Here is a 9,553-nt window from a genome sequence, read left to right on the forward strand (position 1 = left end):
ATTGTGTCCTCGTTTTGAGAGTTCGTTAGCAAATCACTTCACTTTGAAGTCTATTCATACTTTTTATGAAAGTTGACAATCTTCGATAGTTTAATACACACAATCAAGGTGTTGCCATGGTAACATAAAAACCTTGTAATGCAGCAGTATTGTATTTTGAAAAAATGGCAAGATATCTGCAAAATGAATATTTTCAGAACAGTTAAACTTTATGACAAGTTAAAAATAAAATTAAAAAAACAAGTTAAAGCGCGGTAGTCGTCGCGCTGCGCATGTGCGAGATATGTGGGTCTCATATAAACAAAGATGACGACTTCGACTGTTGCGCAGATCAACGAGTACAAACTGACACGTTTTCAAGCTTTAATTAGGTAATTTTCATGTGATTGGAAGGTATCGAAGGAGTCACCGGCGGTAATCAGTGCAAGTCGCGCCCAGGTCAAACCTCATACTTGTGATTTCCATTTGAAGAGCGCATTGGATTGTGGGAAAATCAATGTTTATCAACACAAATGTCGAACATGCGCAGCGCGACGACTACCGCGCTTTAATAGAAAAATAACATTTGTCATCACTAAAAATCAGTATCCTATCATTCACTATACACCCGACACCCGCGACTTAGCGAGAGGTCATTATATACCATTTTAATATGATATCACCAACCAACAACCTTTGAGATATGGCATATGCTCAGTAACTTAGGAACGGGCGGTAAAAGCACTTCTAATTACCGACAAAATGGCCGCCATTCACTAAAATATAACCGTCATTCTCGAAAAAAAGGCACCCTTATCACCTCATCCGGGAATACAATTCAAAATGGATACATTTTGTTTGTTTGCATAGAAGTAGGCTTCTAACTGCAATGTAAATAATTAGCAACGTTAACACAAGACTCGCAAATACGAAATTGTTTTTTTTGTTTTTTTTTAAACAAAAGACAAATTTTCATTGCATTTTGGATGAATCATCGTAGCTAACTAAAAAAAAAGGTTCATTGGTGAACAAACTGGAACAAAATGGTATATGTTTTGTTTCCCGCGGATTCACAAACAGAACATAATGATGTCATCATAACGTCTCAAATCCAGCATTAAGCTGTCACCTGAACGTACATGTCCATCGTGTTCGGTGAATGTGGTAATTAACAAATTAATGGTGTTTGTTTTGTTTTTCAAGTACCACGAAATGTTGATTTGACCATAGACCTTAGAAAGAAAGGTCTATGATTTGACAATCCGGCTACGTTTACTCTGGGGGAGGGAGATAACTTTCTTAATTTCTTATTTTGACAAGTAATAATATTTATTTATCATTTCCACGCCTAAATCGGCATATACCCACCCTTGAACTGTATCAAGTGTTAAGTATCAAGTCCTCAAGCGTAGAATTACATGTACAAACTTTTTAGTTTAGTTGTTATATATAGGAAAATCTGTGCCTGGAAAAAAAAGTTTCGTGATAGCGGTCAGATAAGATGATATACCATGCTTTATGAAATACTACGTGGTCAGTTCACCGAACATTGGAAAGTACCATGCACTAATTCAAGTTAGTTAATTATTCACTGGGTTTTAATTTTGCTTATTTTTCTGACTGGAAAATGTGCTAAATTAAAACCCAGTGAATATGTAACATTTAGCATAGAACACATTATCTAAATGATAAAACCATGAATTTAAAACCCACTGAATATACCATTTAATTGTAAATCAGCAAAATTTAAACCCAGTGAAAATTAGTCATTTTACAGTAATCGAATATGCACACTTCTTTTGGAACTATCAATGTCATAGCAGTAATAATTTGCATAACATGGTACAATTAACGAATTTAACATTAAGTGCGTACAAATGTAACTACTAAGCGCGTACTCTGCTAGATACAGTTAGTTAAGTATGGGCGGAAGCATTGTCTTAATAGGGGTGGCTAGGTTAAAATTGTTGTGTAAATTTTATATCTTGCTTGTGGGTTTCAGCACCACAATGTTATTTATTTTCAGTTTTCTCGCTACACGAACTACGCAAAAGGAGACATTTAAAATCTTAGTTAGAATAAATTATCATATTGTACGGCAACATATTCAATGAACAAAGAGTTATCATCTGTTAAGTTATTTGTTACTTAATTCATGTTTTTATTATCATGGCCACTTGTCAAACACAAACGTTATGTCCATGTACAATGCAAATAATTGAATAATAGTAATTAGTAAGTTGACGTCAGCCATATTTGATTTGGCCCAAAGTAATTTGACGTCAGCTATATTTGATTTGGCCCAAAGTAATTTGACGTCAGCCATATTTGATTTGGCCCAAAAACAGTAACACTCTTTCATCTGATCTACGAAATAAAATTCACTGGTAAACGACCTCAAGAAAATATGATGCAACCCAATCATATAACAGAAAGAAAATTTTAAATTAGTTATATACATTAAGCGTTAATATTGTCGCCCCTAGGGATTATTATGGGTGTTTTTTGTCATGTCTCAGATGTCACCACGTTCCGAGGTAGGTGCGTTTACATATCATCGATTCATAATTTATGACTTTGGGTCACGTGGTGCTAGAGATAATATATGAATCTCATCTATAAAAAGTTACGTGAAGCTCTTAGACATTTGGCGGGAAAAACTTGTTAACTAATTACGATGAGACTAAGTTCTGTCACCCTTATTTGAGTGCACACTACATCCACCAAAAATTATATAAATATATTCACATGTATTTAATTGTTTACCATGCAGCATCGCTAATTCAATGTTTAGCTCACTCTGATGACTATTCTAGCACGGAGATTGTTGGCATTTTAGCTAAATTACTGCATTGAATACTATGGCGTATGTTGTATACATATGTTGATTTTATGACGTAACTAGATCCCCTCTTGGCTGTCACCAGACACCCTCTATACTATCATCAGATACCTTCTATGCTATCATCAGATACCTTCTATGCTTTCACTAGATACCTCTATGCTTTCACCAGATACCCTCTATGATATCACCAGATACCTTCTATGCTATCACCAGATACTCCCTATGCTATCATCAGATATCCTCTTTGCTGCCACAAGATACCATCTATGTTAATTATCATCAGATACACTCTATACTATTATCAGGTACCCTCTATGTTATCATCAGATATCCTCTATGTTATCATCATATACCCTCTATGTTATCATCAGATACCCTCTATGTTATCAACAGATACCCTCTATGTTATCATCAGGTACCCTCTATGTTATCACCAGATACCCTCTATGTTATCAACAGATATCCTCTATGTTATCATCATATACCCTCTATGTTATCATCATATACCCTCTATGTTATCATCAGGTACCCTCTATGTTATCATCAGATACCCTCTATGTTATCATCAGATACCCTCTATGTTATCAACAGATACCCTCTATGTTATCATCAGGTACCCTCTATGTTATCATCAGGTACCCTCTATGTTATCACCAGATACCCTCTATGTTATCAACAGATATCCTCTATGTTATCATCATATACCCTCTATGTTATCATCATATACCCTCTATGTTATCATCAGGTACCCTCTATGTTATCACCAGATACCTTCTATGTTATCATCATATACCCTCTATGTTATCATCATATACCCTCTATGTTATCATCAGGTACCCTCTATGCTATCATCATATACCCTCTATGTTATCATCAGATACCCTCTATGTTATCAACAGATACCCTCTATGTTATCATCAGGTACCCTCTGTGTTATCATCAGGTACCCTCTATGTTATCATCAGGTACCCTCTATGTTATCACCAGATACCCTCTATGTTATCAACAGATATCCTCTATGTTATCATCATATACCCTCTATGTTATCATCATATACCCTCTATGTTATCATCAGGTACCCTCTATGCTATCACCAGATACCTTCTATGTTATCATCATATACCCTCTATGTTATCATCATATACCCTCTATGTTATCATCAGGTACCCTCTATGCTATCATCATATACCCTCTATGTTATCAACAGATACCCTCTATGCTGTCACCAGATACCCTCTATGCTGTCACCAGATACCCTCTATGTTATCATCAGATACCCTCTATGTTATCATCAGATACCCTCTATGTTATCACCAGGTACCCTCTATGTTATCAACAGATACCCTCTATGCTGTCACCAGGTACCCTCTATGTTATCACCAGATATCCTCTATGTTATCACCAGATACCCTCTATGTTATCACCAGATACCCTCTATGTTATCACCAGATACCCTCTATGTTATCATCATATACCCTCTATGTTATCATCAGATACCCTTTATGTCATCACCAGATATCCTCTATGTTATCACCAGATACCCTCTATGTTATCACCAGATACCCTCTATGTTATCATCATATACCCTCTATGTTATCATCATATACCCTCTATGTTATCAACAGATATCCTCTATGTTATCATCATATACCCTCTACGCTACCACCAGATACCTTCTATGTTATCATCATATACCCTCTATGTTATCACCAGATACCCTCTATGTTATCATCATATACCCTCTATGTTATCACCAGATACCCTCTATGTTATCACCAGATACCCTCTATGTTATCACCAGATACCCTCTATGCTATCACCAGATACCTTCTATGTTATCACCAGATACCCTCTATGTTATCATCATATACCCTCTATGTTATCACCAGATACCCTCTATGTTATCACCAGATACCCTCTATGTTATCATCAGATACCCTCTATGTTATCATCAGGTACCCTCTATGCTATCATCATATACCCTCTATGTTATCAACAGATACCAACTATGCTGTCACCAGATACCCTCTATGCTGTCACCAGATACCCTCTATGTTATCATCAGATACCCTCTATGTTATCATCAGATACCCTCTATGTTATCACCAGGTACCCTCTATGTTATCAACAGATACCCTCTATGCTGTCACCAGGTACCCTCTATGTTATCACCAGATATCCTCTATGTTATCACCAGATACCCTCTATGTTATCACCAGATACCCTCTATGTTATCACCAGATACCCTCTATCTTATCATCATATACCCTCTATGTTATCATCAGATACCCTCTATGTTATCACCAGATACCCTCTATGTTATCACCAGATACCCTCTATCTTATCATCATATACCCTCTATGTTATCATCAGATACCCTCTATGTTATCATCAGATACCCTCTATGTTATCAACAGATACCCTCTATGCTGTCACCAGATACCTTCTATGTTATCACCAGATACCCTCTATGTTATCATCAGATACCCTCTATGTTATCATCATATACCCTCTATGTTATCACCAGATACCCTCTATGTTATCACCAGATACCCTCTATGTTATCATCATATACCCTCTATGTTATCACCAGATACCCTCTATGTTATCATCATATACCCTCTATGTTATCATCATATACCCTCTATGTTATCATCAGATACCCTCTATGTTATCACCAGATACCCTCTATGTTATCATCATATACCCTCTATGTTATTATCATATACCCTCTATGTTATCACCAGATACCCTCTATGCTATCACCAGATATCCTCTATGTTATCAACATATACCCTCTATGTTATCACCAGATACCCTCTATGTTATCACCAGTTACCCTCTATGTTATCATCATATACCCTCTATGTTATCACCAGATACCCTCTATGTTAGCACCAGATACCTTCTATGCTATCACCAGATATCCTCTATGTTATCAACATATACCCTCTATGTTATCACCAGATACCCTCTATGTTATCACCAGATACCCTCTATGCTATCATCATATACCCTCTATGTTATCACCAGATACCCTCTATGTTATCACCAGATACCCTCTATGTTATCACCAGATACCCTCTATGTTATCACCAGATACCTTCTATGTTATCACCAGATACCCTCTATGTTATCACCAGATACCCTCTATGTTATCACCAGATACCCTCTATGCTATCACCAGATACCTTCTATGTTATCACCAGATACCCTCTATGTTATCATCATATACCCTCTATGTTATCACCAGATACCCTCTATGTTATCACTAGATACCCTCTATGTTATCATCAGATACCCTCTATGTTATCATCAGGTACCCTCTATGCTATCATCATATACCCTCTATGTTATCACCAGATACCCTCTATGTTATCACCAGATACCCTCTATGTTATCATCATATACCCTCTATGTTATCATCAGATACCCTCTATGTTATCATCAGATACCCTCTATGTTATCAACAGATACCCTCTATGTTATCACCAGATACCTTCTATGTTATCACCAGATACCCTCTATGTTATCATCATATACCCTCTATGTTATCACCAGATACCCTCTATGTTATCACCAGATACCCTCTATGTTATCACCAGATACCCTCTATGCTATCACTAGATACCTTCTATGTTATCATCATATACCCTCTATGTTATCATCATATACCCTCTATGTTATCACCAGATACCCTCTATGTTATCACCAGATACCCTCTATGTTATCATCAGATACCCTCTATGTTATCACCAGATACCTTCTATGTTATCACCAGATACCCTCTATGTTATCACCAGATACCTTCTATGTTATCATCATATACCCTCTATGTTATCATCAGATACCCTCTATGTTATCATCATATACCCTCTATGTTATCACCAGATACCCTCTATGTTATCACCAGATACCCTCTATGTTATCATCATATACCCTCTATGTTATCACCAGATACCCTCTATGTTATCATCATATACCCTCTATGTTATCATCATATACCCTCTATGTTATCATCAGATACCCTCTATGTTATCACCAGATACCCTCTATGTTATCATCATATACCCTCTATGTTATTATCATATACCCTGTATGTTATCACCAGATATCCTCTATGTTATCAACATATACCCTCTATGTTATCACCAGATACCCTCTATGTTATCACCAGATACCCTCTATGCTATCATCATATACCCTCTATGTTATCACCAGATACCCTCTATGTTATCACCAGATACCCTCTATGTTATCACCAGATACCCTCTATGTTATCACCAGATACCTTCTATGTTATCACCAGATACCCTCTATGTTATCACCAGATACCCTCTATGTTATCATCATATACCCTCTATGTTATCATCAGATACCCTCTATGTTATCACCAGATACCCTCTATGTTATCATCATATACCCTCTATGTTATCACCAGATATCCTCTATGTTATCATCATATACCCTCTATGTTATCACCAGATACCCTCTATGTTATCACCAGATACCCTCTATGCTATCATCATATACCCTCTATGTTATCACCAGATACCCTCTATGTTATTATCATATACCCTCTATGCAGTATTGATAATTCTAAGAATTCAGTTGCTCTCGTACTTTTGGATCTTTCAGCCGCTTTTGATACTGTGAATCACAGGATTCTCATCGATAGGTTGAGATCAAATTTTGGTTTAAATGGTCTCATCATCAAATGGTTTGAGTCGTATTTGAGTAACCGCATTCAAAAAGTGAAAATTGGAAATGTATTTTCTGATATGACGTCTATATTAGAAACCGGTGTTCCACAGGGCTCCGTCTTAGGGCCATTATTGTTCTCAATGTACATGCGTCCATTGGGCGAGTTATTGCGACGTCACGGCGTAAAATATCATTTTTACGCCGATGACACACAGATTTATTTATCGGTTTCTGAAGATGATCAAATTCGCGCCCGGGTGATACTTCAGACATGTATTCAAGACGTTAGCGATTGGATGTCTTGTAATTTCCTACTTTTGAATGTGTCGAAAACTGAATTTGTGTGCATGTCGTCTCGGAGATTCTCACAAGACTCGTGTCCTTTGTCTAGTATCGCAATTGGTGAAGAATTGGTTAGTGCTTCGTCAAGTGCTAGAAACTTAGGTGTCTTGTTTGATTCGCAGCTATCTATGGAAACACACATTTCTACTATTTGTAGATCTGGATATTCCCATCTAAGAAATATTAATCGTATTCGTAAATCATTATCCCAATCTGATACTGAAAAGTTGGTACATGCATTCATATCTTCTCGCTTAGACAGCTGTAATTCATTATTGTCTGGTCTCCCTGTAACTAAGATAAAACCTCTTATTCGTGTACAAAATGCAGCAGCCCGCCTTGTCACTCGTGCTCGAAAATATGACCACATTACAGACATTTTTATTAAACTTCATTGGTTACCAGTTGTACAAAGAATCAATTTCAAATTACTTTTACTAGTGTATAAATCTTTGTATGGTTTTGCCCCAAATTATCTATGTGAATTAATCGAATTTTATGTACCTAGTCGTAGTTTAAGATCTGAATCAAAGTTTCTTATTAAAACTCGTCAGGTGTGTAGTAAAAAGTCCAAGGTGTTATACAAAGACCGTGCTTTTGAAAATTTAGGTCCTAAACTTTTTAATGAATTACCTCTGTCTGTTCGTTCTAGTCCTTCAGTAGACATTTTTAAATCCAGACTGAAAACGCACTTATTTAAATGTGCTTTTAATATTTGACTGATTGTTTATTGTATCAGCGCCTTTGATCTTCATATGTTGGAATTGTTGCGCTTAATTAAATAAAGTTATTATTATTATTATTATGTTATCACCAGATATCCTCTATGTTATCATCATATACCCTCTATGTTATCACCAGATACCCTCTATGTTATCACCAGATACCCTCTATGCTATCATCATATACCCTCTATGTTATCACCAGATACCCTCTATGTTATCACCAGATACCCTCTATGTTATCACCAGATACCCTCTATGTTATCACCAGATACCTTCTATGTTATCACCAGATACCCTCTATGTTATCACCAGATACCCTCTATGTTATCATCATATACCCTCTATGTTATCATCATATACCCTCTATGTTATCATCATATACCCTCTATGTTATCACCAGATATCCTCTATGTTATCATCATATACCCTCTATGTTATCACCAGATACCCTCTATGTTATCACCAGATACCCTCTATGTTATCACCAGATACCCTCTATGATATCACCAGATACCTTCTATGTTATCACCAGATACCCTCTATGTTATCACCAGATACCCTCTATGTTATCATCATATATCCTCTATGTTATCACCAGATATCCTCTATGTTATCATCATATACCCTCTATGTTATCACCAGATACCCTCTATGTTATCACCAGATACCCTCTATGTTATCATCATATACCCTCTACGCTACCACCAGATACCTTCTATGTTATCATCATATACCCTCTATGTTATCACCAGATACCCTCTATGTTATCATCATATACCCTCTATGTTATCACCAGATACCCTCTATGTTATCACCAGATACCCTCTATGTTATCACCAGATACCCTCTATGCTATCACCAGATACCTTCTATGTTATCACCAGATACCCTCTATGTTATCATCATATACCCTCTATGTTATCACCAGATACCCTCTATGTTATCACCAGATACCCTC

The sequence above is a fragment of the Saccoglossus kowalevskii genome, chromosome 6, assembly GCF_978046115.1.
Source record: "Saccoglossus kowalevskii chromosome 6, keSacKowa6.1, whole genome shotgun sequence".
Taxonomy (NCBI): domain Eukaryota; kingdom Metazoa; phylum Hemichordata; class Enteropneusta; family Harrimaniidae; genus Saccoglossus; species Saccoglossus kowalevskii.